At 44.4% G+C, this 27752-nt stretch overlaps 1 pseudogene; it reads right to left on the bottom strand.

Annotated features, from left to right (window-relative positions):
* Positions 1 to 558: 558 nt before the first annotated feature.
* LOC138095461 (BTB/POZ domain-containing protein KCTD2-like) overlaps positions 559 to 27752 on the bottom strand; it is a 40792-nt pseudogene continuing 13598 nt past the window's right edge.

Here is a 27752-nt window from a genome sequence, read left to right as displayed (position 1 = left end):
AGAGGCTTTGTTCATAGGAATATGGGGTACTCTGGTGACTCTGTCCTTCACGGAAACCTCAATTCAACAAGCCTAAACCAGATTCCCCTGTATCTGTTGCATTAGTCTGGCGTGTATGGGAGAGAAATGTAGTGTGACTAAGCGGCTGCCCACGTCCAACAGGGCACACTCAGGTGAAAACGTGGCACAGCTCAGGACAACCCTCTGACGTGTGCTCAGCCTTCCCAGAAGTATAGCCTCTCTAAGCACCTAGGCCTTCCTCTTCCCCTACCCCCATCCCTAGATAAACTCCATCTAGGAACCCAGCCCAGCCGCTCTTGTAAAGATACCTTACAACACTGGCTAAGAAAACAAAAGCAAGTTTCTTAAAAAGGTATTGTGTAGACGGAAGCAGCATCTGTCTTCGGGTTCCTGTGGCTGAGGGTGGGGTTCCTTTGGTTTTGACCAGAACACTTCTCCACTGGGGGGGCCAGGCTCAGCGTGGCTTTGCAGACGCTCAGTTACTGTACAGGAGTGAGACTGAACTTCACAGAGGTGCTCGGGTGGGTCGCGCTCACGTCACTGAGGACTCCGGAGTTTACATCCGAGATCCTCTGTCCTGAGAACCTTCGCCTTCTCCCTCGGTTGGATGACAATGCCGTTGGTCGAATTATTTAGTTCTCTGGAGACAACACAGAGGAATTCTGCCTGATCCTCGTTCCCATAAGGCAATGGCACCCCACTCCAGTACTCTTGCCTGGAAAATCCCATGGACGGAGGAGCCAGGTAGGCTGCAGTCCATGGGGTCACTAAGAGTCAGAGACGACTGAGCGACTTCACTTTCACTTTTCGCTTTCATGCTTTGGAGAAGGAAATGGCAACCCACTCCAGTGTTCTTGCCTGGAGAATCCCAGGGGCGGGGGAGCCTGGTGGGCTGCAGTCTATGGGGTCGCGCAGAGTCAGACACGACTGAAGCGACTTAGCAGCAGCAGCAGCATGCTGATTAGCTGTTGGAATTTCCAACCGTCGGACATAGTGGACACCATCTGCCTGAGTGCCTCCTCTTGGCATTGCAGGACTCTGTACACATGCTTCGCCGGGCCCTGGGAAGCTCAGTTTTCCTTGTTGGTATCCCCTCTTTGAAACCAGTCACAAGAGAGATGCACTGTTATAAAACTCCGCTTCCTCCAGCCGCCTTTTTTGCCAACTCCTTCCTAACGATGAGCTTCCTATGAGCTTCCCGTGACGGGGGAAAAGACCTGGGCTCCAGGCCTAGGGTCTGCCTGGTGGTCACAGAGTAAGGTGCTGCCCACGTTCAGCCGGACCCTGCGGGCCGACCACCGCCGCCTGACCCGGTGGCCCGGGACCTGGCTCCAGCAGCTGCGCGGCGGCCCGCCGTCGCCGGGTCCAACTGCAGCTCCGTCATCTTGGGCCGCCGCCACTGCCCGCGCACAAGAGACTGATTGATTGGGAACTGGCATGGACTCTTTGCGACCCCATGGACTGTAGCCGACCAGGCTCCTCCGTCCATGGGATTTTCCGGGCAAGAGTACTGGAGTGGGCTGCCATTTTCTTCTCCATGGAGGTCAAGTTCAAAATCTGCAGGGTGAAATGACAGGCCGGGCACCCAGGAAGAGCCAGTGTTGCAGTTAAAACGCGTCAGCTGGCAGAATTCCCTCTTGTTCAGGGCAGGTCCACCTTTGTTCTGTTCAGGCCTTCAACTGATTGGGTGAGGCCCATTCACAGTAATAGGACAATCTGCTTTACTCAAAGTTCACCGATTTAAATGTTAATCTCACCCAAAACTATCCTCACAGAACCATCCAGAATAATGTCTGACCCCATATCCGGACACTGTAGCCTAGCCAAGTTGATACATAAAATTAACCATCCCATAGGCTAACACACGGAGGAGCCTGGTAGGCTGTAGTCCACGGGGTCGCTGAGAGTTGGACACGACTCAGTGACTTCACTTTCACTTTTCACTTTCATGCATTGGAGAACGAAATGGCAACCCACTCCAGTGTTCTTGCCTGGAGAATCCCAGGGACGGGGGAGCCTGGTGGGCTGCCGTCTATGGGGTCGCGCAGAGTCGGACACGATTGAAGCAGTTTAGCAGCAGCAGCAGCAGGCTAACACACGCATTTTGAAAAATTCACTTGTTATATTATAAGATTGCTTATCAGATTGAAGCTGTTGTAAGGGTATAAAATGCATAATGTAGAAAAATAAAAAGGTTCATAAGGTAGGACCCCTGTTTTCAGGATCCTCCCTTTGGCTCTCTCTTCCGCCCTCTCTCTCTGGAGGCTTTCCTTGGGAACCCAGACAGTGTTGTGCAGAAGTGGAAGCCACAGAGAAGCCCCCAGCCAACACCAACCTCATCTCCCAGTCCCCAGGGGCTCCTGCCCCAGCCTTCAGTCTTCCAGCTGTGCCCAGACATCGTGGTGCCAGTTGCTCCCTGTCTCAATCTCTGACCCACAGAAACCATGAGAATTTTCTTTAAATTTAATGCTATTTCAAGCCACTAAATTTCGGGGTAACTTGCTACACAGTAATAGGTAACCAACATGTAAGATTATGATTAACTTTGTAAGAAACTACCAAAATGTTTTCCAATATAATTTTAGCATTCTGCACTCCTACCAGAAGTATATGATGGTTCCAGGTGGCACAGAGGTAAGGAATCTGCCTGCCAGTGCAAGAAATTCGAGAGATGTGAGTCTGATCCCTGGGTAGGGAAGACCCGCGCCCCCCCCCATGCCAACACGCCCCCCCCCAACCCCGCCACAGTAGGATATGGCAACCCACTCCAGTACTCTTGCCTGGGAAATCCCTTGGATAGAGGAGCCTGGCGGGGTATACTCCATGGGGTCACAAAAAGTCAGACGCAACTGACCATGCACGCGCGCGCACGCACACACACACACACACACACACACACACACACACATTTATCATCAAAGTCATCCTAGTGGATGTGAGGTTGTTGCTCGCTGTGATGTTAATTTGTATTTTCCTGAAGATGCCACAGCTACTTTTGATCAGAAATATTATTACCCAGCTTAGAAACCATCCTCATTTACTATGCTGTTTCATAGTCACGTGTCATAGAGTTTTAACAATGATTGCTACCACAATGAATCTCTAAGGTTAAGAGTCATCTTAAGCTAACTTAAGAGGTTAAGCATTTGTCTTGTTTGCATACCCCCGGAAGAATGAGGAATAAAAGCCATCTGGTCACAGGTGTGGGGCTCCTGGCCTAACAACACCATCATCTGTTGTTACTTGGTATTAATATTTTTTTTGAGAAATGCTATGTGCCAGACATTTCACATGTAGACGCTCACTTACCACAACACCTCTATGAGGTTCATGTTATTATTTTGAGCCTGTTCCAAAGGAAGAGGAAGTTCAGAGAGCCCAAAAACTTGGCTGGTGTCACACACTGAATTTGGACCCAATATCCTTTTACCTGATCTAAAACAGATTTTTCAGGCTTCCCTCGTGGCTCAGCAGTAAGGAATCTGCCTGTAAATGCCGGAGACTTGGATTCGATCCTCAGGTCCAGGAAGATCCCATGTGCCATGGAGCAACTAACCCTGTGCACAACTATTGAGGCTGTGTTCTAGAGCCGGAGTGCTGAGCCCACATGCTGCAGCTGCTGAAGCCCAAACACTCTACAGCCTGCACTTTGCAGCAAGAGAGTAGCCCCTGCTCGCCACGACTAGAGAGATCCCCACACAGCAATGAAGACTCTGCACAGCCAAAAATAGGCAAATACAATTATTAAAAAAAAAATTCTCCTCACTTCTTTCTAATTTTATACCCGAATGTAAGAAAATTTTTTGGCCTAAAGTTAACAGTGTAAAATATTCTAGTCTGGGAGCTGGGAGATTGAGTTTTACTCCTGGGTTCGTCACTAATCAAGGGTCCCCTCTTGGGCCAGTTCCTCTTTGGCCCACAGTTCCTCATTATTAAAAATAAAAGGTTGGGTTAAGACACTTTCTAGCTTAAAAATAACTTTACAGCAGGCACTATACTAAGCATTTTACAAGTGTTAGCTTATTTGTATGTATGTATGTATATATCTCAGAAAAACCTTATGCTATATATAGGTGCTATCATTCCTCCCATTTTACAGATGAGTAAACTGAGGTAAAGAGATGAAATAATTTTCCTAAAGTCACAAAACTGGAAAATGGCACAGCTACGATTTATATATTTAGGGTACACCACAAAGCATGCAAGATCTTAGTTCCCTGATCAGGGCTCGAACCTGTGTCCCCTGTAAGGGAAACATAGAATCTTAACCCCTGGACTATCAGGGAAGTCCCAAGTTGGTTTATCTATCTATCTATCTACCTACCTACCTATCTGTCTATCTATCTATCTATCTATTTGTTGGCCAGTATAGCTGTGATTTAAACCCCAGCCGTCTGGCTCCAGAGGATATGGTGTTCCTCAGCTAGACAGCATTTATAGAAAGCTTTTTTTTTTTTTAGGAAAGTTTAATTTTAACAATGACTCTATGATATCATGATTTGCATTTTTCTCTCCACATCCTCATACTCCCTCCACTTAAAAAAAAAAAAAAAACCCAAACTTTATTTATTTATTTATTTGGCTGCACTGGGTTTTGGTTGCAGCATGTAGGATCTAGTTCCTTCACCAGGGAATGAACCTGGGTCTCCTGAATTAGGAGCACACAGTCTCAGTCACTGGACCACCAGGGAGGTCCCCCTCCTACTTTTTGAATGAAAACACTGAGCCTCAAAAAATTTATCATGTCCCAAGTCCCACAGCCAGTCAGTGGCAGAGCCAGGATGGGATGCCCAGGAAGCTTGTCATCCAAGTCTGGGTTAATGTGTCCCCGGGAGTCAGAGCCCTCGGGAGTGAGAGTTGCTTACCCCTGGGAATCTCGCCAAAGGCGTGAAACGCCTTCGGTGATCTGACATGACCACACCTTCCACTCCAAATTCCAGCCTGGCTGGTTTGCCCTTCTTTCTCTTCCTCTTCTCTCACCAGGCCAGTTGCATGGGAATCAGAAGAGCTACAAATGCCCAAGGGAGCCTGCCCTGGGGCACAGATGGGGTGGGGGTGGGGGACCCAGAATTGTTAGGCTGCATGCTCCTGGGGTCTCCCCTGTAGGTCTTCACTGTGATGGAACCTGGTCTCTCCCCCTCCAGACCCAATGTTGAATTCATTGCCTGGGATTCACAGAAGAAAAGGGAGCTTGAGCAGACTGAATACTATCGTTCTGTTGCCTTGAGAGTCTACTTTTGTTTCTACTTTTTCTAGGTAAGTTTTCTTTTTAATAGAAAATATACACATAATAAGAAGTCAACACAGAAAGCATATTGTAAGTAATGAATATGATTCTTCATTTTAACCCTGCCCCTGTCCTTAAACACTATGCCAATCTTTCTTGTCCTTCCAGCCAAAGATATTCTGGCATATATAACTATATAACTATATATATATATATATATATATAAACTAAACTTTTTGTTTTGTATTGGGGTAAAGCATCACTACGAACAAAGCTAGTGGAGGTGATGGAATTCCAGTAGAGCTATTTCAAATCCAGAAAGATGATGCTGTGAAAGTGCTGCACTCAATATGCCAGCAAATTGGGAAAACTCAGCAGTGGCCACAGAACTGGAAAATGTCAATTTTCATTCCAATCCCAAAGAAAGGCAATGCCAAAGAATGCTCAAACTACCACACAATTGCACTCATCTCACACGCTAGTAAAGTAATGTTCAAAATTCTCCAAGCTAGACTTCAGCAATATGTGAACCGTGAACTTCCTGATGTTCAAGCTTGTTTTAGAAAAGGCAGAGGAACCAGAGATCAAATTGCCAATATCCGCTGCCAAAGCCTTTGACTGTGTGGGTCACAATAAACTGTGGAAAATTTTGAAAGAGATGGGAATCCCAGACCACCTAACCTGCCTCTTGAGAAATCTGTATGCAGGCCAGGAAGCAACAGTTAGAATTGGACATGGAACAACAGACTGGTTCCAAATAGGAAAAGGAGTACGTCAAGGCTGTATATTGTCACCCTGCTTATTTAACTTCTATGCAGAGTACATCATAAGAAACGCTAGGCTGGAAGAAGCACAAGCTGGAATCAAGATTGCCGGGAGAAATATCAATAACCTCAGATATGCAGATGACACCACCCTTATGGCAGAAAGTGAAGAGAAACTAAAAAGCCTCTTGATGAAAGTGAAAGAGGAGAGTGAAAAAGTTGGCTTAAACTTTTCAACATTCAGAAAACGAAGATCGTGGCATCCAGTCCCATGACTCCATGGGAAATAGATGGAGAAACAGTAGAAACAGTGTCAGACTTTATTTTTTGGGGCTCCAAAATCACTCCAGATGGTGATTGCAGCCATCAAATTAAAAGATGCTTACTCCTTGGAAGAACAGTTATGACCAACCTAGATAGCATATTCAAGCGCAGAGACATTACTTTGCCGACTAAGGTCCGTCTAGTCAAGGCTATGGTTTTTCCAGTAGTCATGTATGGATGTGAGAGTTGGACTGTGAAGAAGGCTGAGCGCTGAAGAATTGATGCTTTTGAACTGTGGTATTGGAGAAGACTCTTGAGAGTCCCTTGGACTGCCAGGAGATCCAACCAGTCCATTCTGAAGGAGATCAACCCTGGGATTTCTGTGGAAGGAATGATGCTAAAGCTGAAACTCCAGTACTTTGGCCACCTCAAGTGAAGAGCTGACTCATTGGAAAAGACTCTGATGCTGGGAGGGATTGGGGGCAGGAGGAGAAGGGGACGACCGAGGATGAGATGGCTGGATGGCATCACTGACACGATAGACGTGAGTCTGAGTGAACTCCGGGAGCTGGTGATGGACAGGGAGGCCTGGCGTGCTGCGATTCATGGGGTCACAAAGAGTCGGACATGACTGAGCGACTGAACTGAACTGAACTGAACTGAACTGATAGCCGATTAACAATGTTGTGATAGTTTTAGTTGAACAGCAATGGGACTCAGCCATCATATGCATGAATCCATTCTCCCTTAAACTCCCCTCCCATCCAGGCTGCCATGTGCTCTACAGCAGGTCCTTGTTGATTATCTATTTTAAATATAGCAGTGTGTACAGACAGCCATCAGTTCATTCGTGGAGGTATATGTTTTTAACTGCATATACTATACCTACTGTTCTGTATCCTTTTATTTTTATTTCTAATGCTCAGTGTAGCTTGGAAAGTATTCCTTGTCAATGCCCAAAGCACGCCTTTGCTTCTTTGAAAAAACTGCATGGATTTATGTTGTAGGGCTGAGTCATAATTTATCCAACCCGTCCCCTATGAGAGCGTTTGTTGTTGTTGTTCAGGCACTAAGTTGTGTCCAACTCTTTGCAACCCCCTGGACTGCAAAACACCAGGCTCCTCTGTCCTCTACTGTCTCCTGGAGTTTGCTCAAATTCATGTGTATTGAATTGGTGATGCTGTCTAACCATGAAAGCCTTTAGGTTGCTTCTAATCAAGCTCCGACTAGCCAGCACGGTGAATCTGCTTGTGCTTTTGTTGCCAGGCCATGTGGGCCCCTCTGAGATCTTTAGGGAGAGAGAGAGGGCAGGAGGGGAGCTGATGGCACTCCCTCCCCCAGGCAACAAGGCACACAGAACTGCTGGAGTTTCCTCCCTCGGGTTGTAGTCAGAAGAGAATTCATACGGCTACAAGGAGGCATTGCACGGAAAAAACCATCCAGATGGCAGCTCAACTGATCTCTGAAATCTGGCAGCAGCAGCAATGAAAACATGCCACAACTTTTCCCAGCTATGTCTGGCCAGCATGCCACTGCCATCTTTTCCAGCAGGACCTGCAGACCCGAGGACTGAGCTGATTCTATGACCCACGCAGCTGGAGGCGCTGCTTATGATTCAGGGTCCAGACGACGGAACAACAGGATGGGGTCTTCCCTAACTATGGTGGTGTCTCTGGATTCAGTTCAGTGCCCATATTCTCTCTGCTGCAATCAGAGCTTTGGGTAAGGCTGGTGGTTCCTCCTAGAAAAGCTGACAGATGATGTCTGCTTCTGCTTGGTTTTGTTTGAAGATGCCTTGCTTGACTGCCAGCCTTGGGTGAGCCCCTCAGATGCCATCCCTGAGAAACGCCACCCCCACCCCAAAATGCATTCGGCCAGCACAGAAGAGGAATAGCAAGTCTGGTCGATATAATATCTAGTCTACTGCCCTAACCCTTGTCACAACCAAAGTTAGTTAAAAGTGACCAACAGAAAGCCATTGATTGCCCCCCACCACTATTTCATTGTGAAAATTTCCAAACATAAGGACTCATTGAAAGAATTATGCAGTGAACACACATCTATCTGCCACTTAGATTCTGCAGTTCACATTTTGCTGGATTTGCTTTCCGTACAATACACGCTTGCATCTCTCCAAGTCACTGATTTCTGCAGCTTTTTAAAATTAAATATTCAATTCATTTCCTTTTAAAACTTCAGAACTGGAAACATGCACTGCCTTGTCTGGAGCCTCCCAGGTGGCTCATGGGGTTGGAAAGAGTTGGACATGACTTAGAGACTGAACAGCAGCAACGGAAGTGGCACGGTGGTAAAGAATCCCTCCACCAATGCAGGAGACACAGGAGACACAGGTTCAATCCCTGGGCTGGGAAGATCCCCTGGAGAAGGAAACGGCAGCCCACTCCAGTATTCTCGCCTGGGAAATCCCATGGAGAGAGGAGCCTGGCGGGCTACAGTCCATGGGGTTGCAAAGAGACGAGCACAACTTAGCAACTAAACAGCAAAGAATATATACCTCATGGGGCATAAATGTATGTTGTGTAGGTAAGCAGAGATGAATGCACATATGTAATAATGGTGAATTTGTGCAGCTGTCTGCCAGGCATTGGGCAAAATGCCTTATGCGCTTTATCTCATCCCATTCTTGTATCAGCCCTAGAAGATGGACTTTATCATTGGCTTCATTTTAGAAATATGGAAGCTTGAGACTCAAATTGGTGAAGTCACTCTGCAGGTGGCCCAGCTGGTGATGGGGGAGTCAGTTTGCCTGCAGAGACCCCATGCTCTGCTGCTCCCAGCATCTTGCCTGGTACAAACCTCATAACATGTGACTAAACAGACCGGCTGCAGAGGGTTCTTGCAAAGTCAAAGACAGAGAGCCATGTGAAAGTGCAAAAAACTACCACGTCCTTTAAAATGTTTGCTGAATGACTGAATGATCTCATCACATACTCATCATACACTTCAGCTGCTTTCTCTAAGCACTAACTCTGTGGATGCTTCCCTCTGAAGGGGATAAAAGATGAAAAATCTCCCGAATCCTGCAATCTACAAATGTCAGGTTTAACACTGCTCTTTTTTGTGTTCTGATCTCATTAATATTACAGCAATGGAGGTGGAAGTGTTAGTTGTTCAGTTGTGCCCAACTCTTTGCAACACCATGGACTGTAGCCCGCCAGGCTCCTCTGTCCATGGGATATTCCAGGGAAGAATACTGCCATTTTCTTCTCCAGTTGATCTTCCCAACCCAAGGATCAAACCTGCGTCTCGTATGTCTCCTGCATTATAGGTGGATTCCTTACCCCTGAGCCACCACGGTTATATTTTCGTCTGTGATCAAGTGGCAGGGCAGCAGATTACAAATGCCAGGGTCTAAGGTAAGCCCTTTTTTCTCCTGCCTGCTCCAACCTGGCATTGGAATTCTCCAGTGTGCCAAGGGCACCCCAACACCCAGGATGGCCCCAGAGAGGAGTACTGGGAGCCTCTTTACCCTGTGTGACTTTGATAAGGCCTCTCCATGGACTGCTTGCAGTGGGATGTTTTGTGTAGCTATTTTCTACCTTTGTGATTGACTTCCCTTTCAAAACTTGTAAAACAATACCCTATGAATGTATCCATAACTACAATGATGATAGAATAAAGCCAGATCATCTATGGAAAAATACTTTGAAACTTTCTTCAAAATTTTGATTCAAATGCAAGACTTAAAAAATCAACTGGATAGCCAAAAAAAAAAAAAAAGAGGGATCATCTCAATTATCCATCAGTGGCTGAATGGATAAACGCAATGTGGTCTATACATACAATGGAGTATTATTCAGCCTTAAAAAGGAATGGTTTGACACATGATGGACCTTGAGGAGATTATGCGTGGTGGAATAGTCACAGAGGGACAAATGCTGTTTAATTCCACTTTACATGAGGCATCTAGATTAGTCAAATTCATAAAGTTAGAAAGTAGGGTGGTGGTTGCTAGGGACTGGCGGGGAAAGGGCGCTATTTTTTAATAGGTACAGAGTTTCATTTTGGCAAGATGTTCTGAAGGTGGATGGTGTGAACTGTACATGTTATAATGGTTAAGATGGTCAACTTGGGATGTCCCTGGGGGTCCAGTGGTGCTTCCCGTGAAGAAGGTGTGGGTTCATCCTTGGTCCAGAAACTTAAGATCCCACATGCCCCATGGTACAGTCAAACAGAAAAGGAAATGAAAAGCTCAACCCACAGACCTCTGCTTTCAGACAGGACCACATGAAGCCAGTTCATCCATTTTAAGGGATATGTGATGTTTTGAGAAAATCAGAGTACAAAATTCCAAGGTAAGTGTTTTCAGTTCGCCTCTGTAGTAGTAAACACAGTGTGTTACCATTCCTCCTTGTCGGGGGAGGGGGTGGGGGATGGGGAGGTGATGATTTAAAACACCAGCAAGTCTCTACAGTCTAATTTTTGTATCACAGCACACTGTGTCACTTTCCAGCTTTTCAGTTCCAAGACAAACTAATCTAGTTTTTATGCATGTGTGTGTGTTTTTAAAAGGCCAGCTCTTTTAGTATGTCACTGTAACTGGTTGTAATTTCCCTTTCTGTGTGTTCAGAATTGATGTAAAGGAGTAAAAGCCTTTCCGTTTCCTTCATTGCTTCTTTCCCTACAGTGAAATTTAACTTCATGTTACAACAACATTTCCACAAGGAATGTCCCACCTGCGGATTTCCTGTACACGCTGACACTAGGTGACCTAACCACAGCCAAAAGATGTCCTGTTTGCTGACTGTTGAACATTTCCATATGCAGCAGGGAAAAGGGGGTTATTGCAGTCAGGTTCTAGTCCGGCTGTAACCCTTCACAACTGCACAGCCTCGTGCCTCCATCATTACAAAATGGGGATGAATTACTACTTCCTTGGGATTGCAGAGAAGAAGAAATGAAATGATAGCTATATATATTTTTTAATTGAAATATAGTTAATTTACAATGTTATGTTAGTTTCAGCTATAACAGCAAAGTGATTCAGATATATATATATATATATATAGAGAGAGAGAGAGGATGCTGCTGCTGCTGCTGCTAAGTTGCTTCAGTCGTATCCGACTCTGTGTGACCCCATAAATGGAAGCCCACAAGGCTCCCCTGTCCCTGGGATTCTCCACGCAAGAACACTGGAGTGGGTTGCCATATGTAGAGAAAGAGAGAGGATAGATAGGTATAAACCTTTTCAGATTCTTTTCCCTTATAGGTTATTAGAAAATATTGAGTAGAATACCTAGGCCTGATTCATGTTGAAGTTTGACAGAAAACAACAAAATTCTGTAAAGCAATTATCCTTTAATTAAAAAATACATAAAAGTATTGAGTATAGTTCCCCGTGCTACACAGTAGGTCCTTGTTGTTTATCTATTTTGTGTATAGTAGTGTGAATGTCGGAGAAGGCAATGGCAACCCATTCCAGTATTCTCGCCTGGAAAATCCCATAGACGGAGGAGCCTGGTAGGCTGCAGTCCATGGGGTCACTAAGAGTCAGACGCGACTGACTTCACTTTCACTTTTCACTTTCATGCATTCGAGAAGGAAATGGCAACCCACTCCAGTGTTCTTGCCTGGAGAATCCCAGAGACAAGGGAGCCTGGTGGGGCTGCCATTTCTGGGGTCGCGTAGAGTTGGACATGACTGAAGTGACGTAGCAGCAGCAGCAGCAGCAGCAGCAGTGTGAATGTAATTCACACTTTTGGATTGTATTACAAGTTAATCACCAAAGGGATGTTGCCTAGAAGCTTAAATTATACATAATGGCCCATCTCTGGAAACCCTGCCTCCCAGGTAATAAGCATTAAGCTAAACACCTTTGTTTAGCTCACAGGAAACATCCTGACTAGGCCCACCGGTTGTGGCTGCAGGAGAAGAAATTAGCACATCCCCTGTGAAGGCTGATAGGAACCAGGAAGTGTTTGACTTTACCCCTCCCTTTTTATTATAAAAGAAGCCTGAATTCTAACTCAGGCAAGATGGTTCTTTGCGGGGGCACTAGCTCATCATCATCTCGTTTGCTGGCTTTCCGAATAAAGTTGTTATTCCATGCCCCAACAACTTGTCTCTCAATTATTGGCCTTTCACATAATAAGCCGTATGGGATTTGACTGGGTAACGTTTATGTTAATCCCATGCTCCTAATTTATCCCTCCTCTGAGATGACAGCTCTAAGTGTTAGCTCCTGCCTCTTCTTCTTCCTTCTCTCCTTCTCCCTTATTCTCTGAATTTCTTCACCTTGTCTCCTTTTTCTTTTCTCTTCCTCCTTTGCGCTGCCTCTGTCCCCTCTTCCTCCTCTTTCTTCTTACCAAGGGAAGCCGCCCTGTTCCCTCTCCCCATGACAAGGCACATCCTTTCCATTTTACTGGGCTGCCTTTCTGGATTTCTGGCCTCAGGCTAGCGATTGACAACGTGTGATCTGTCCGTTGGTGCACTGGGATCTAGATTCATAGACCACTGTTGCCAATATCTCAATCTTCATTCTTCAGTTTCATCAAAATTTCAGATTTCCCACCATGCAGGAAGTCTGTGGGTTTCCTTTCATTGAGCAGTTGTGCAGCAAAGTCCCCTTCCACTAGCTGGGAGAACTTGGCTCACTATTTTTCAAGGAGTTTGGTCTTCCTCCTTCTCCTGCTAATAGATCTTATTAGCAGGCACCTCTGCCTCCGATTTTGTGTTTTGTACTTCACTCATCAGAGTGATTCTGTGAATTTCAGAAACAAAAGCAGATCCTTTGTTCAAAATTTCCTTCATTCTCTCCTTCTCTTCCTCAGGCTCCCTCCCTGCCCCCCGCCGCAGCCCCACTTTGTATCAAATAGTAGTCATACCTTGTGGAACAGTCCTGAACTGTCTTATGCTATGCAATGCAGACAGTGCATTTTCTCATAATCTGGAGTTGCTGGCAGAGCAAAAGGAAACAAGAAACAAAAGCTGCATTTCAGGAACCTCATTTAGTGAAATACACTTCCTTGTGGTAGTTTGCCAGTGAATTTCCTCAGCTGCCAATGATATTTTGAAAGTATATGGGGGTGGGGTGGGGTAGTGAAGGGAATTACTTCAATATACTAAGTCAGGTGCCAATTTCCAATGGTGTTGTCATTCATTCATGAAACTGTAGAAAAGAGATAAATTCGCTGGTGAATGCAATGTATTACCCTTAACTACTCTGTTCCCTGGGCATCCCTTGTGGCTCAGCTGATAAAGAATCTGCCTGCAATTCGGGAGACCTGGGTTTGATCCCTGGGTTGGGATGATCCCCTGGAGAAGCAAAAGGCTACCCCCTTCAGTGTTCTGGCCTGGAGAATTCCATGGGCTGTATAGTCCATGGCGTCACAAGGAGTCCGACACAACTGAGTGACCTTCACTTTCACTCTGTTCCCTATGTCTCATATACAGGAGAATAAAGGAAAAAGAAAACAAAACTGACGATAAAGGGATTGCTATAGATTACAAACACCGCCCAAAGTATATTAAAACAAATGTAATCTCTTACAGATGCTCAAAATTGACCGTATATTAAAATGTTTTGTTTTTGTAATAATTAAAACCTTGAGATTATATGTTTCCTTATTTGATATTGAGAGGTCTTTAATTCAGCTATTAGGATTACAGATAGCTACGTGGGCCTTAAAAACGCATTTTGCAGGGCTTCCCTTGTGCTCTGGTGGTTGCAAATCCGCCTTGCAACGCAGGGGACCCCTGTTAGATCCCCAGTCGGGGAAGATCCCATATGCTGCGGAACAACAAAGCCTGTGCACCGCAACTACTGAGCCGCAGTGCTGCAGCTACGGAAACCTGCATGCCCAGATCCTGTGCTCCACCGCAACATGAAGCCTTCCTTTCCCAATCCAGATGCTATGAGCTAAATTTCCCCTTAAAAAAAAGGGGGGGGCATTTTCCATTTCTCCATATAGAGTTTCATCAAAGAATTTCATCAATTATTTTTTCTTATTGGCAGATTAGCAAAGTGTGGCTTAACAGATACATCTTAAAACATACAAGTCAGCATTAAAATAATACCCAGTGACTGGTCTTTTAAAAAAATATCATGTTAGCCATTTAAAAAAATTTTTTGTTGTTCAGTGGCTCTATCGTGTCTGACTCTTTGTGACCTCATGGACTGCAGCATGCCAGGCTTCCCTGTCTTTCACTATCTCCTGGAGCTTGCTCAAACTCATGTCCATAGCGTCAGTGATGCCATCCAACTAACTTATTTATTTCTGGCTGCACTGGGTCTTGGGGGCTGTGCGCAGGCTTTCTCTGGTTGCAGGGAGCAGGGGCTACACTTTAGTTGGCGTACATAGACTTCTTATTGCAATGGCTTCTCTTGTTGTGGAGCACAGGCTCTAGGGCTCAAGGGCTCAGCAGTCGTGGTATACCGGCTCAGCAGTCGTGGTATACAGGCTCAGCAGTCGTGGTATACAGGCTTAGTTGCCCCTCGGCATGTGGGATTTTCCTGGACCAGGGATTAAACCTGTGTTTTCTACATTGGCAGACAGATTCTTAATCACGGGACCACCATGTAATCCCAGAGTGATTGATTTTAACTTCTTCTCCCAGGGTCTTTGAGCACCAAATTATTTTCTGCTCAACAGGTATTTTTGAGCTCCCATTATGTACTCCAACCATGCTATGCACTGTAGGAGAATAGAGAGAAAGAAAACACAGTCCTCTCCCTTGAAGAGCCTTTCACATTCAAGAAGATGAGACACCCAAGAAATCTCTTGGAAACAGCTCAAGACATCCCTATGAAAAATAAGATTAGCTACACAGCATGCACTTTCAAAACGTTGACAAAATCCATGGACGTATTGAAAATATTCAAGATGGTACAGGAGAGTACGGTGAAAAGTAGTTTAGCCTCCTACCCCTCACCCAACTGCTTTTCCAAAGGCAATCTCTGCAATGCGTCCCGTGTATAGCTTTCCAATGACAGCATAAACATTTTCAAGCAAGTTATGTATAATAGCATATATCGATTTATTTACACAAATCCTACACACTTTTTAAAAGGAGTAATCTAGAAAAGCTAGGCATTGTTTAGCAATCTCTGGAAATGATCATATAGTAGGAACTCAAATATTTCAATGACTAAATGAATGAATGAGTCCTCTTTGTCAGGACATTTTATTTCTTGCTATTTTATTTATTTTTGGCAACACCACATAGCATATGGAATCGAACCCATGCCTCCCACAATGAAAGCGTAGAGTTTTAACCACTGGACCATCAAGGAAATCCCATCTTGCTGTTTTAAATTATGCTGTGTGAAACATTTTTTCGGATTCAACGCTTAGTTAGGTAGACATTTCCAGAGAAGGAATTACTTGGTTAAATAATTTAGGTATTTCCAAGTTGCTTTCCAATAGGCCATTTTCTCCCATCAGCACCATCATGGGTAGTTTCATTTTTCTTTGCTAGTCTGATAGATGTAAGTGTAATTTCATTGCTGCTTCTGTTTGCGTTTCTTTGAATTAGTAGGGCTGGGCATTTTTTCCCCAAATGTTTGCCAGCCATTTATAATCGTTTCAAACTGTTTTTGAATTTATCTGATAGAAGACTCTTTCACATTTACCTACTGGGGTTTTGCTTACTGAATGTTACAACCTTGTTAAATACTAAGACTACTAATCCTGTTCCATGTTATTAGTAAATAGGTCCCCTTATCTAGTGTTTGTCTTTTTCCCCTTTAATTGGCTTATTTTTGGCCCAGAAGATGTACATTTATATTTGTTCAGTTCTCTCTATTGAGTCATCCATAATTCATTTCATTGCCTTTGAGGCTAGAATAACCTACTTATTGCATCTTTTCAAGAACTGTGTAGAAGTTGAAGGAAAGTCCATCTTATGCGTATAGCCTGTCAACAGGGGGATTTTCTAAGCATTTGTTTGTAGAGCTAAATTTAGAATTCATTCCATCTTTGGATGCCAGGTATGTGGACTTAAGAAAACATTTCAGACATCCTTCTTTTAGGGGTTTTGCCTTATTGGTGCAACTTTCACGTGGAAAGCAAATCATTTGGAGTCGTCAGATGCCGTTTTTCTTTCTCCTCTTTTTCCCTTCTACCCAGAGTGGAAAATTACTAAAGGCTTGGTTTCTAGCCTCCCAATTAGTTCATCTCAAGTCCTTCTTTCAAACTCACCCTCTTCTTGTGGCTACAACTAACAGTGAACCTGATCATATTAGTCAGGGTTCTTGAGAAGTAGATCCGATAGGATACACACAGACACACACATACGACCTCTCTCACATTAAAGCAGTACCAGAGTGACGCACAGAGAGAGAGATTTATTTTAAGGAATTGGCTCACATGACTGTGGGGGTTGGCAAGTCTGAAGTCCAAGCAGCAGGCTGGAAATTCAGGCAGGATTTCCACATTACAGTCTTGAGGCAGAATTCCTTCTCTGGGAAACCTCAGATTTTGCTTTTAAGAGATTCAGCTGATTAGATGAAGCATTATCAAGGGTAATTTTCTTTGCCTAAAGTTAACTGATTGTAAATGTTAATCACATTTACAAAATATCTTCACAGCAACACCTACTTGAGTGTTCGACAGAACAACTGGGCACCGTGACCCAGCCAAGTTGACACATAAATTAACCTTCACCCTGATCTTCCCATTCGATTGGCTTTCTTTGCATCATATACCTAGTCTACTGTTCCTTTTCAGGTTTGTCTGTGAGTATGAGGAGCTTTTGTTAAACACTGAGTATGTAGCCCACTTGGAGGAGGCAATGGCAACCCACGCCAGGCTTCTTGCCTAGGGAATCCCATGGACAGAGGAGCTTGGCGGGCTACAGTCCAGGGGTTGCAAAGAGTCAGGCACGACTGAAGTGACTTAGCACACATGCACGCATAGTCAGTCCACTAGCTTTTACTGAACACTGAGCATGCAGTCCACTGTGTGTGCTGTGTTCTTAGTTGCTCAGTCATGTCCAGCTCTTTGTGATGCCATAGATTGTAGCCCGCCAGAATCCACCGTCCATGGGATTCTCCAGGCAAGAATCCTGGAGTGGGTTGCCGTGCCCTCCTCCAAGGGATCTTCCCAACCCAGGGATCGAACCCAGGTCTCCCGAATCGCAGGTGGATTCTGTACCATCTGAGCCAGCAGGGAAGCGGTCCACCAGCTGTTATTAGATGTGTCGTACGATTTTGACAGCACTCACTTGTGGGTACGATCATTGCCAGGTCGTTTCTGTCGTTGGTTCACTGGCTACGCAAATGTACTGCTCTAGAAGTAGAATTGCAGTGAAGCCCATCCTTGGAATTAGGAAGACATCATGTGTATTTCTGACAGTATGGTTTTCGGAGAGTTTGAGATCTGATATGATATTTGATAAGAGGAATTGTTGATGGTGCATTAAATATCCCTTGTCTGGGAGTGGTGTGGAGGTCTGGGCTAAAAACATCAGCTTTGTCGAGCTTTGTCCCTTACTAGTCTTGGGAGAACAAAGCAAGGCCTGGGAAAGGGAGGACGGAGGCATTGGTTGGTCAGAGTGCCACTAAATCAGGAGAAGCATGTGGAACCAGATGTGAAAACCTGCAACTGCTCAGATACTGGGAGGAGGCGGGGTGGGAACCACCTAGCAAAGGGGATGGAGCTATGTGGGCAGCTGCTGCTCAGCTGGCAATGAAGCACAGCTGATGTACATGGCTTGGAGTTGTGGGAGGGAAGGACTTTACACCACCAGCACTGACGGTGGGGTGAGGACACAGTCTTGCATCCAGGTTCTCATCCAGACAGAAGAAATAAAGTTGAACTTGCTTCTTTCTCATAGGACAGGTCAGTCCTTGCCTTCCTGAAGACTCACAGTCTTGGAACTAAGAGCAGTAACAATCACTTTTCCTAAAAAAGGAAGAATCTGAGGTCCAGAGAGGGTAAATCTCCCACAGTTCAGTTCAGTCGCTCATCATGTCTGACTCTGCGACCCCATGGACTGCAGCATGAAAGGCCTCCCTGTCCATCACTAACTCCCAGAGCTTTACTCAAACTCATGCCCACTGAGTCAGTGATGCCATCCAACCATCTCATCCTCTGTTGTCCCCTTCTCCTCCTGCCTTCAATCTTTCCCAGCATCTTTCCCATAGATAGGACTGATTTCCTTTAGGATTGACTGGTTTGATTTTCTTGCAGTCCAAGGGACTCTCAAGAGTCTTCTCCAACACCACGGTTCAAAAGCATCAATTTTTCAGCTCTCAGCTTTCTTATATAGTCCAAATTTCTCACAAGGGGTTATTTATAACTGTATTCACATGTGTTATGAGTTGTGCCCTCTCCCCTCCAATTCATATGTTGAAATCCTAACCCCCGCCCCACCACCTGGTGCCTCAGAATGTGACCTTACTTGGAAACTGGGTCAGAGACGTAATTTGTTAAGATGAGGTCATACTGAAGTCGAGTGGGCCACCAAAAATGGGGAAACTCTAAAGACACTGCATACAGGGAGCAGTCATGTGAAGATGATAGCGGAAAGCAGGGTGACGTTTCTCTTTTTTTTTCCTAAATAAAATTCCCATTTAAAAAATAGTTTTATTTATTTAGTTATTATTTTTGACTGTGCTGGGTCTTTGCTGTGCAGTCTTCTCTCTAGTTGCGGAGAGCAGGGGCTACTCTCTAGCTCCGGTGCTGCTCACTGCGGTGACGTCTCTTGATGTGAAGCACAGGCTCTAGGGTGCGTGGGCTCAGTACTTTCAGCTCCTGGGTTCCAGAGCACAGGCGCAGTAGTTGTGGCGCACAGTGGGATCTGCCCAGATCAGGGATCAAAATCGCGTCTCCTGTATTGGCAGGCAGATTCTTTGCCACTGAGCCACCAGGAAAGCCCAGTGTGTTGCTTCTATAAGCTAAGAAACACCAAAGGTTGCCAGCAGTCATCAGAAAGAGAAGACGCTGGAACGGATTCTTCTTCTTGGTCCTTAGAGGGAACCAAGCCTGCTAACATCTTGATCTCTAGCTTCTAACTTCCAGAATTGTAAGAGAATACATTTCTGTTGTTAAACCACCAGGTGGGTTGTTATCAGGTATGTTAATAGGTGTGTTATTACAACAGCTCTAGGAAATGAATACGACATGGAAGCAGGTGTTACTTCATTTTTAGTTTAGACCTAAGCATGTGGTTGTCTTCGTGGCTACAATTTATTACAGCAAAAGAATATGGAACAAAACCAGCAAAGGGAAAGACTCTCAACTTGGCTCAGGCCCAGTGTCACAAAAAGCTCCTCTGTCATAGATAGAAATCACTTCTACTCTGGGTTTGATTTGCTTGACTTCACCCCCTTGTATTGACATGGCTCCTATCTCTCTCAAGGCTCAGTGGCGTAAACATCACACTCTGTTCCACCTTCCACCTCTCCTTTTCTCTCCCTTTCCTCCCATAATAAAAAGAGCCAAGTCTCATAGCAGTGTAAGATACACCAGAAACTGTTCTAAGGGTTTTGTATATCAACCCAGTTAATCTTCATAACAACCCAATAAGGTACATGTGTTGTCCTTGTTGTTCAGTCACTAAGTCGTGTCTGACTCTTTGCAACCCCATGGACTGCAGCATGCCAGGCTTCCCTGTCCTCTACCATCGCCCAGAGTTTGTTCAAACTCATGTCCATTGAATCAGTGATGCCATCCAACCATCTCACTACCTCCATTTTAAACAAGAGAACACAGAGGAATAAGAGGTAAAGCACATTCTTAAGGTCTTACAACTAATAAGTGGCACAACTTCAATTCAAAACCCTGTGGTCTGGCCCCAGACCCAAGCTCTCAGCTCCGTAGGGCTGCCTCTCAGACTAACACACTCTGAGCTGCACACAGGCACATGCCCATGGCCCAAAGCTGAGCTGATTACAGACCTTCCAAACACAGTGAAAAACAGGAACACTAACAGAATCAAAGCCTGTCCTCTACCAGCTAAAACTCCACTTACAAGCATTTCCAAATTTCTTGAATGGCCATAGCTACTGTTCTCTGTAATGACACTATGAACCACAGAATACTGAAGTGCTTTATAAACTCTTAAAAAAAAAAAAAGACGTGCATAATAGTACAACAATGTGTATGTAGTTAATGTCATTGAACTGTATATTTTAAAGTCCTTAAGGTAATTCACTGGTGGTCCAGTGGTTAGGACTCTATGCTTTCACTGCCAAGGGTCTGGGTTCAATCCCTGATCGGGGAACTAAGATTATGTAAGCCATGTGACTCAGTCAGAAATGAAATAGTAAAATAAAATAAGGTGACTAAGATGGTAAACTTTATGCTGTGTGTTATTTTACCACAATTGTTGAAAATGCAGATATAGCTCTATATATTTTAGGGTGTTATGAATGACCCTTCCTTATGCATCAAAGGAGACTTTAGAGAGAAAGGTAATACTTCTATTTGGCCCTCCATGCTGCTTCGAGGAAAAATGACGTATCTAGAGTCCAATTGCCACTTGAAGCCTGGTCATGAAGATCAGGTGACCATTTGCATAATTCTGGTTTGAAAACAGCATCAGTGCCCATAACATAGCATCATGATGTTTGATTGCCCTGTTACATATGGGAACAGCAACGTGATTCAGTTATCTGTATATTCTTCTTCATCTTGTTTTCTGTTATAGGCTATTACTGATCTTGAATATCGTTCCCTATAATATACAGTAGAATATAATATACAGTAGGTCCTTGTTGCTTTTCTATTTCATATTAGTAGCTTATATCTGTCAGGAGGCTTCCCAAGCCTTTGGGGTAACCCCACATCCTCCCCAGTCATGGAGATGTTTTCTCCTTCCAGAGCCAGGAGGGGGGTCCACTTCCATCCTCATCTGTGGTCTGCGTTGACTCTTGTCAGCTTCGGATATCCACTGTTTCGAATCTTCTTGATAGTCTGCTTCTTCTAGAGGGTTGTTTTTTTTCTCACAGACATAGAAAACAAACTTATGGTTACCAAAGGGGAAAGAAGAGTGGGATAAATTAGCAACTGGGGATTACTAGATACAAACTGTGTGCGTGCGTGCTCAGTCGTGTCCCATTCTTTGCAACCTCATGGACTGTAGCCCGCCATGCTCCTCTGTCCATGGGATTCTCCAGACAAGCAGACTGGAGTGGGTTGCCATTTCCTCTTCCAGGGGATCTTCCTTGACCCAAGGATCAAACCCATATCTCTTGCCTCTCCTGCATTGGCAGGCAGATTCTTTACCACTAGCACCACCTGGCAGATATAAGTTACTAATATGAAATAGATAAACAAGGACCTACTGTAGAGCATAGAAAACTATATTCAAGATCTTTAATAGCCTATAATGAAAAAGAAGATGAAGAATATATAGATAACTGAATCACTTTGCTGTACACAGAAACTACTACAACATCGTAAATCAGCTGTACTTCAACTTTTTTTTAAAAAAAGCTTTTTTCTCTGTCCAAGGCTGTTGATTCTCAGCACCACAGTTTCAGTCCTACAGGGAACCTGCTCAGCCTCCCCCCAGTACTTCTTCTATTTTATTTCCTTTTCAGATATTAAAAACTTTACCTCTGCTCTCAGAAACCAAGACCAAACAGGCCTTTACAGTCTCCAGGGCTCCCTTCTGCTTTTTCCTTGGAGGCCAGGGTATTGTTGTTGTTCAGTTGCTAAGTCGTGTCTGACTCTGCAACCCCGTGGGCTGCAGCATGCCAGGCTCCTCTGTCTTCCACTATATCTCAGAGATTTCTCAAGCTCATATCCATTGAGCTGGTGATGCTATCCAACCATCTCATCCTCTGCCACCCGCTTCTCCTTTTGCCTTCAATCTTTCCCAGCATCAGGGTCTTTCTCAATGAGTCGGCTCTTTGAATCAGGTGGCCAAAGTATTGGAGCTTCAGCATCAGACCTTCCAATGAATATTCAGGGTTGATTTCCTGTAGGATTGACTGGTTTGATCTCCTTGCTGTCCAAGGGACTCTCAAAAGTCTTCTCCAGCACCACAGTTTGAAAGCATCAGCCTTCTTTTTGATCCAACTCTCACATCCATGCATGACTACTGGAAAAACCATAACTTTGACTAGATGGACCTTTGTCAGCAAAGTGATATCTCTGCTTTTCAATATGTTCTCTAGTTTTGTCATAGCTTTCCTTCCAAGGAGCAAGCGTCTTTTAATTTCATGGTTGCAGTCGCCATATTGTTACTCAGCTGTGAATCAAGCCCATGAGTACAGCTATGGTCTTTATCCATAGTATTTACAACTAAATATTTAAACAGAGCGCGGAGTTCCTCAATTGTCCTATACCAAGACTGAGGAGAAAGGAGTAAAGGACTCATTTCAGTAGCTTTTCTAAACTTTATTTTGTATGGTAGTTGTACAAAGTTTTCTGTGCTAAAGCACATCCCTTCCCCCATCTTTATTTATTTATGTAAATAGACTGAACTGGAGACTTCTGGTGAATAAGGGGTTAAGACTGCAGCCCGGTGGCATTTCAAGAAAGCAGTAAAATCTTCTCCTTGGCTGTGGCCTCCTGGGAGCCTTAATTTTTACACAACCTCATGGTTTTTCCTTCTAAATTTCAGGCTTTTCCTTGCCTTTTTGGGTCTCCTCACTGTAACAACACCCTTCCCTGTAACCCAACCCATATTTCTTGAACTTTACATGTTTCCCCACTTTTGAGTACACTGGAAAATAACAGCTCCTAGAATCTTGTCCTTCTCTTCTTTTTCAGTTTTAAACCATGTCTGTCAGAGCTGGGGAATTAATGCCTTCAACTTCACCTTTAAATGAGTCATGTCACATGTAACACTTTCTGACTTCCAGGTCTGAAGTGATGTAAACTGATTTTTTCTGCATATCTGCACACCTCGTGGTAGTATGCAGGATCTTTTTAGCTGTGGCGTGTGAAATCTAGTCCTCTGACCAGGGATCGAATCCGGGCCCCCTGCACTGGGAATGCAGAGCCACTGGACCACCAGGGAAATAGAGCTGTGTTCATTTTTGAATGATATATACTGCACTCAGCATGAAGTAGGACTTGGCTGAAAGTCCTACTTTTGAACAAAGCTAGTTACCTATTATATAGTTTGCTAGTTTTAAAAAAACTAGGCATTTGTTAGCTAATTAGAGGATTATACAGTATACCTATTTTCTTCCTTCTTGATGGTTTGGGCATTTTTCCTTTATTACTGAGCGGTAAAGACAATGGAAACAAACAAACAAAAAAAAGACAATGGAAACAAATCACCATTGATTCAGATGGCAGATGAAGAGCTTAGTGGGAAGGACAGAACAATGAATTTATTAAAGATCTCTGGAGGAGATCAGGAACAGGATAAGCAATAATGAACCGCAAGTGTTGGCTTTTGGCTGGGGAGGGGCAAGCAGTTTTGGAATGTGGAATAGAAAACCATGTCAGGTGAGACATATAGATTTGTCCAGGGTTCTGACAAGAACAGGGGAGCCAGAATGAGGCCTGCGCCCCTGGTCCCTGGAGGAGCAGCCGTTTCTTTACCTGTCTCAGGCTAGCTTTACGTTGATGCTTCTCTTTATCCCAGTTTGAGTAGCTGCTGTGTCAATGGACTAACTTTAACATGTATGACTTTTCAAAAGCATGGCATGGGGGACTGATGGCAGCCCTGCTGCTTTCTACAAGTAGGAGCATCCATCTCCTACCTCTGCTTACCTGGGTCCTCACAGCTCAGGGTACAATGCCACTTCTCTAAGCAGCTTCCCCAGGCAGTCCCCACCATCTGTTCTCTCCTTCCCTGGACCTCACGAAGCCATTCTTATTTAGCCCCTCGTTTAGATCCTTAATCATATTCCGGCTTCCATGAGACACGATCACTTCATAAATGTCCTTCTTGCCACCTAACTTGGATGACAGCTTCTCAGGGGCAAGGCTCTTAGCGCCTGTGTGTGCTGCATTCTCGGTGTTCCTGCACAGGTGGGGGCTGCCGTGATGGCCTGGGAAGGAAAGCAGTTGCTCGTAAAGAGAGCAACGCCAGGAAATGAATTTCCAGGGTAAAAAAAAAATCAACATGAGAGGGTTGCAAAATATTACTTTAAGTGGTACCAATACATACAGTTTGACTACGTTCTCCCGGTATTAGGGGGTATTTTGGAACCTTGATTGACAAACTTTGAAAAAGCCTTGGGCACTTTAAGTAAAGCAGACAAGCAAAAACCAGACCTCCAAAAGTCAGCTCTTCACTGCTACCTGATCTTACGTGCTTCTGCAAAAGAAAATAACTAAAATAAGAAGCAAGAAAGATGGCCTTTAGATTCTGAGAAGCTGGGGACTAACAGGAACGCCACAAGCTGTCAGATTCATTCGTTATGCAGACAGGTGTAAAATGCTAATAAGGAAAGACTGCTGTACCTTCTCCCCTTGACTAAGTCACTAAAATGAAAAGCCAGGATTATTAGATGTCTAACTAACTGGATGGATCAGAGGAAAATCTCATCCATAACAGTCAAAAGTTCTTCTGCTGGTTTTAAACAGCTTCTAACCTAGATAGCATATTGAAAAGCAGAGACATTACTTTGCCAACAAAAGTCCGTCTAGTCAAGGCTATGGTTTTTCCAGTGTTATGTATGGATGTGAGAGTTGCACTGTGAAGAAAGCTGAGCACCATAGAATTGATGCTTTTGAACTGTGGTGTTGGAGAAGACTCTTGAGAGTCCCTTGGACTGCCAGGAGATCCAACCAGTCCATTCTGAAGGAGATCAGTCCTGGGATTTCTTTGGAGGGAATGATGCTAAAGCTGAAACTCCAATACTTTGGCCACCTCATGTGAAGAGTTGACTCACTGGAAAAGACTCTGATGCTGGGAGGGATTGGGGGCAGGAGGAGAAGGGGACGACCGAGGATGAGATGGCTGGATGGCATCACTGACTCGATGGACGTGGGTCTGAGTGAACTCCCGGAGTTGGTGATGGACAGGGAGGCCTGGCGTGCTGCGATTCATGGGGTCGCAAAGAGTCAGACACGACTGAGCGACTGAACTGAACTGAGTTGAATGTTCTTTCCTATTTAGCGCTGTATAGAAAAGGGAAACAATCTTATTACATAATTTCTCAGTAAGAGAAGCCATGTTTTCCTTGAGTGGGAAAAGAGTCTTCTAAAGAGAAAAACAAAACAAGATAGAATTACCCCTGTATATAAAAGTTTACATAACAAAAGTACAGATGTTGTATGATACCAGTTATATGTTACCTGAAACAGGCATATTCATAGAGACCTAAGGTAGAATAGTGGTTACCGTGGGCTGGCGAGGGAAGAATGGAGGATTATTATTTAACAGGTACAGAGTTTCAGTTTGAGATGAGGAAACAATGCTGGTGATAAATAGAGGTGATACTTATACAACATTGTGAAATATTTAATGCCACTGGATTGTACATTTCAAATGGTTAAAATGGTACATTTTATGTTATATATATTTTATCACAATAAAAAAAACTTTAAAAAGTAAATAGCAAGAGCAACAGTTTTTGATGAGACACTAATGAGACGTCAGAAATAAATTACATAAATTTGAAAATGTCAGTTGCTCAGTCGTGTCTGACTGTTTTTGACCCGGTGGACTGTAACCCGCCAGTCTTCTCTGCCCATGGGATTCTCCAGGCAAGAATACTGGAGTGGGTAGCCATTCCTTTCTCTAGGGGATCTTCCCAACCCAGGGGTCAAGCCTGGGTCTCCTGCATTGCAGGCAGATTCTTTACCATCTGAGCCACCAGGGAAGTCCAACTGTACAGGAAACAAATAAATTAATGTTACAAAAATTTTTTAGGAGAATCCTTAATTTCTATTCCACAGTCCAGCCTTTAAGAACTTGATATATAGAGTAAGTATAACTATTGTACGAAAAATAGTGACACTGAAAAACACAGAAGGTGTTAACTGGTTCAAAGTTATGGTTGTTTCCTGTATATGAGTCTAGAGTCTGGAATCATGTCAGGCTTGAATTATGTCAGCTGGGTCCAAGTTCACTTTGTCAAGGATATGGATTGAGAATGGAAATTACATACTATTCCTGGGTTCTGGAGAGGCAAAGCAGTAGTCAGGGTCTCTCTGTTAGCACAGACTTATCCCAGGGTAAGAAAAACCCAGAGGCCAAATAGATCTCAGTAATTTTGTTAGCTGCTGCGCAGTTTCTGAAGGTCACCATGCTATTTGACCTAGGAGGTCACAGATCAAACTGGATTGGCTAATCCCTGCTTAAAGAGCAAGCCTGAAGAAAAATGACTGCTAATTATTATCCCATTTTGTGTTCAGAGTAATTTTTTTTTTCCTACGTGTTCTCATCTGACCGTCATACTTAACTGCCCTGCAAAGAAAGTGGGGCGGGTAGAATCATTTATATTATATGACTGAGGAAGTCATGAGGGTAAGGTCCAGGAAGTCCAAATCTTGAGGCTTTTCATGGCTGTGTTGGGTCAGAACTGAAGCCTTTTGGTTACCAGAATTCCTTTTCTGCAACTCTACCATCCACATAGGACTGGGATTCAGGTGAACGCACTTGTCTCAGGCACAAAATTTAAGAGGTGCCAAATCAAGACAAATAATATTTTTACATAATGTTTTTAAAGGAGAAAATTAATGCTAAAATATCCCTGATGAGCAAAATATCAAATATTTAAGTCAAGACTGGCTATTTGCTGGGTCTTCCTTGGTGGGCAGTGGTTAAGAATCCACCTTGTGATGTAGGGGCATCATCAGTTAGATCCCTGATCCGGGAAGATTCCCCATGCATGGGAGCAACTAAGCGTGAAAGCCACAACTACTAAGCCTGTGCGCTCTGGAATCTCTGCTTTGCGACAAGAGAAGCCATCACAATGAGACTCCCACACACCGCAGTTAGAGAGTAGCCTCCGCTCTCCACAAGTAGAGAACACCAAGGAGCAGCAACAAAGACTCAGCACAGCCAAAAAAAAAAAGGAGGGGGTGGCGGGGATTTCCCTGGTGGTCCAGTGATTGAGACTCTGCACTTTCCACTGCAGGGCGGGGTGGGTTAGATCCCTGTTGGTTGAAGAACTGCTGCTGCTGCTGCTAAGTTGCTTCAGTCATGTCTGACTCTGTACGACACCAGAGATGGCAGCCCACCAGGCTCCCCTGCCCCTGGGATTCTCCAGGCAAGAACACTGGAGTGGGTTGCCATTTCCTTCTCCAATACATGAAAGTGAAAAGTGAAAGTGAAGTCACTCAGTCATGTCCGACTCTGCTACCCCGTGGACTGCAGCCTTCCAGGCTCCTCCGTCCATGGGATTTTTCCAGGCAAGGGTAGAACTAAGAACCGGTTATTTGCTTGTTCTCTGACCTCGAGTTACTGTGTAATGGGAATAGTTGTTCCCCATCAGCCTGAGGTTTCCAGGCCCCCTAGGCCACCTCATCCCCCTCCTGGGGTTTATGAGTGTTGATGATGCTGTGCAAACAGACAGGGCAATATGAGGCTTTCTACAGAGTCATGGGTTATGTTTGGAGACAAGTATCAGAACCTGGCTCCAGAGAGCCAGGGAG

Source organism: Capricornis sumatraensis, chromosome 19, assembly GCF_032405125.1.
Source record: "Capricornis sumatraensis isolate serow.1 chromosome 19, serow.2, whole genome shotgun sequence".
Classification (NCBI taxonomy): Eukaryota; Metazoa; Chordata; class Mammalia; order Artiodactyla; family Bovidae; genus Capricornis; species Capricornis sumatraensis.
The sequence above is the reverse complement of the archived record's forward strand: the minus strand, read 5'-3'. Positions and strand labels throughout refer to the sequence as shown.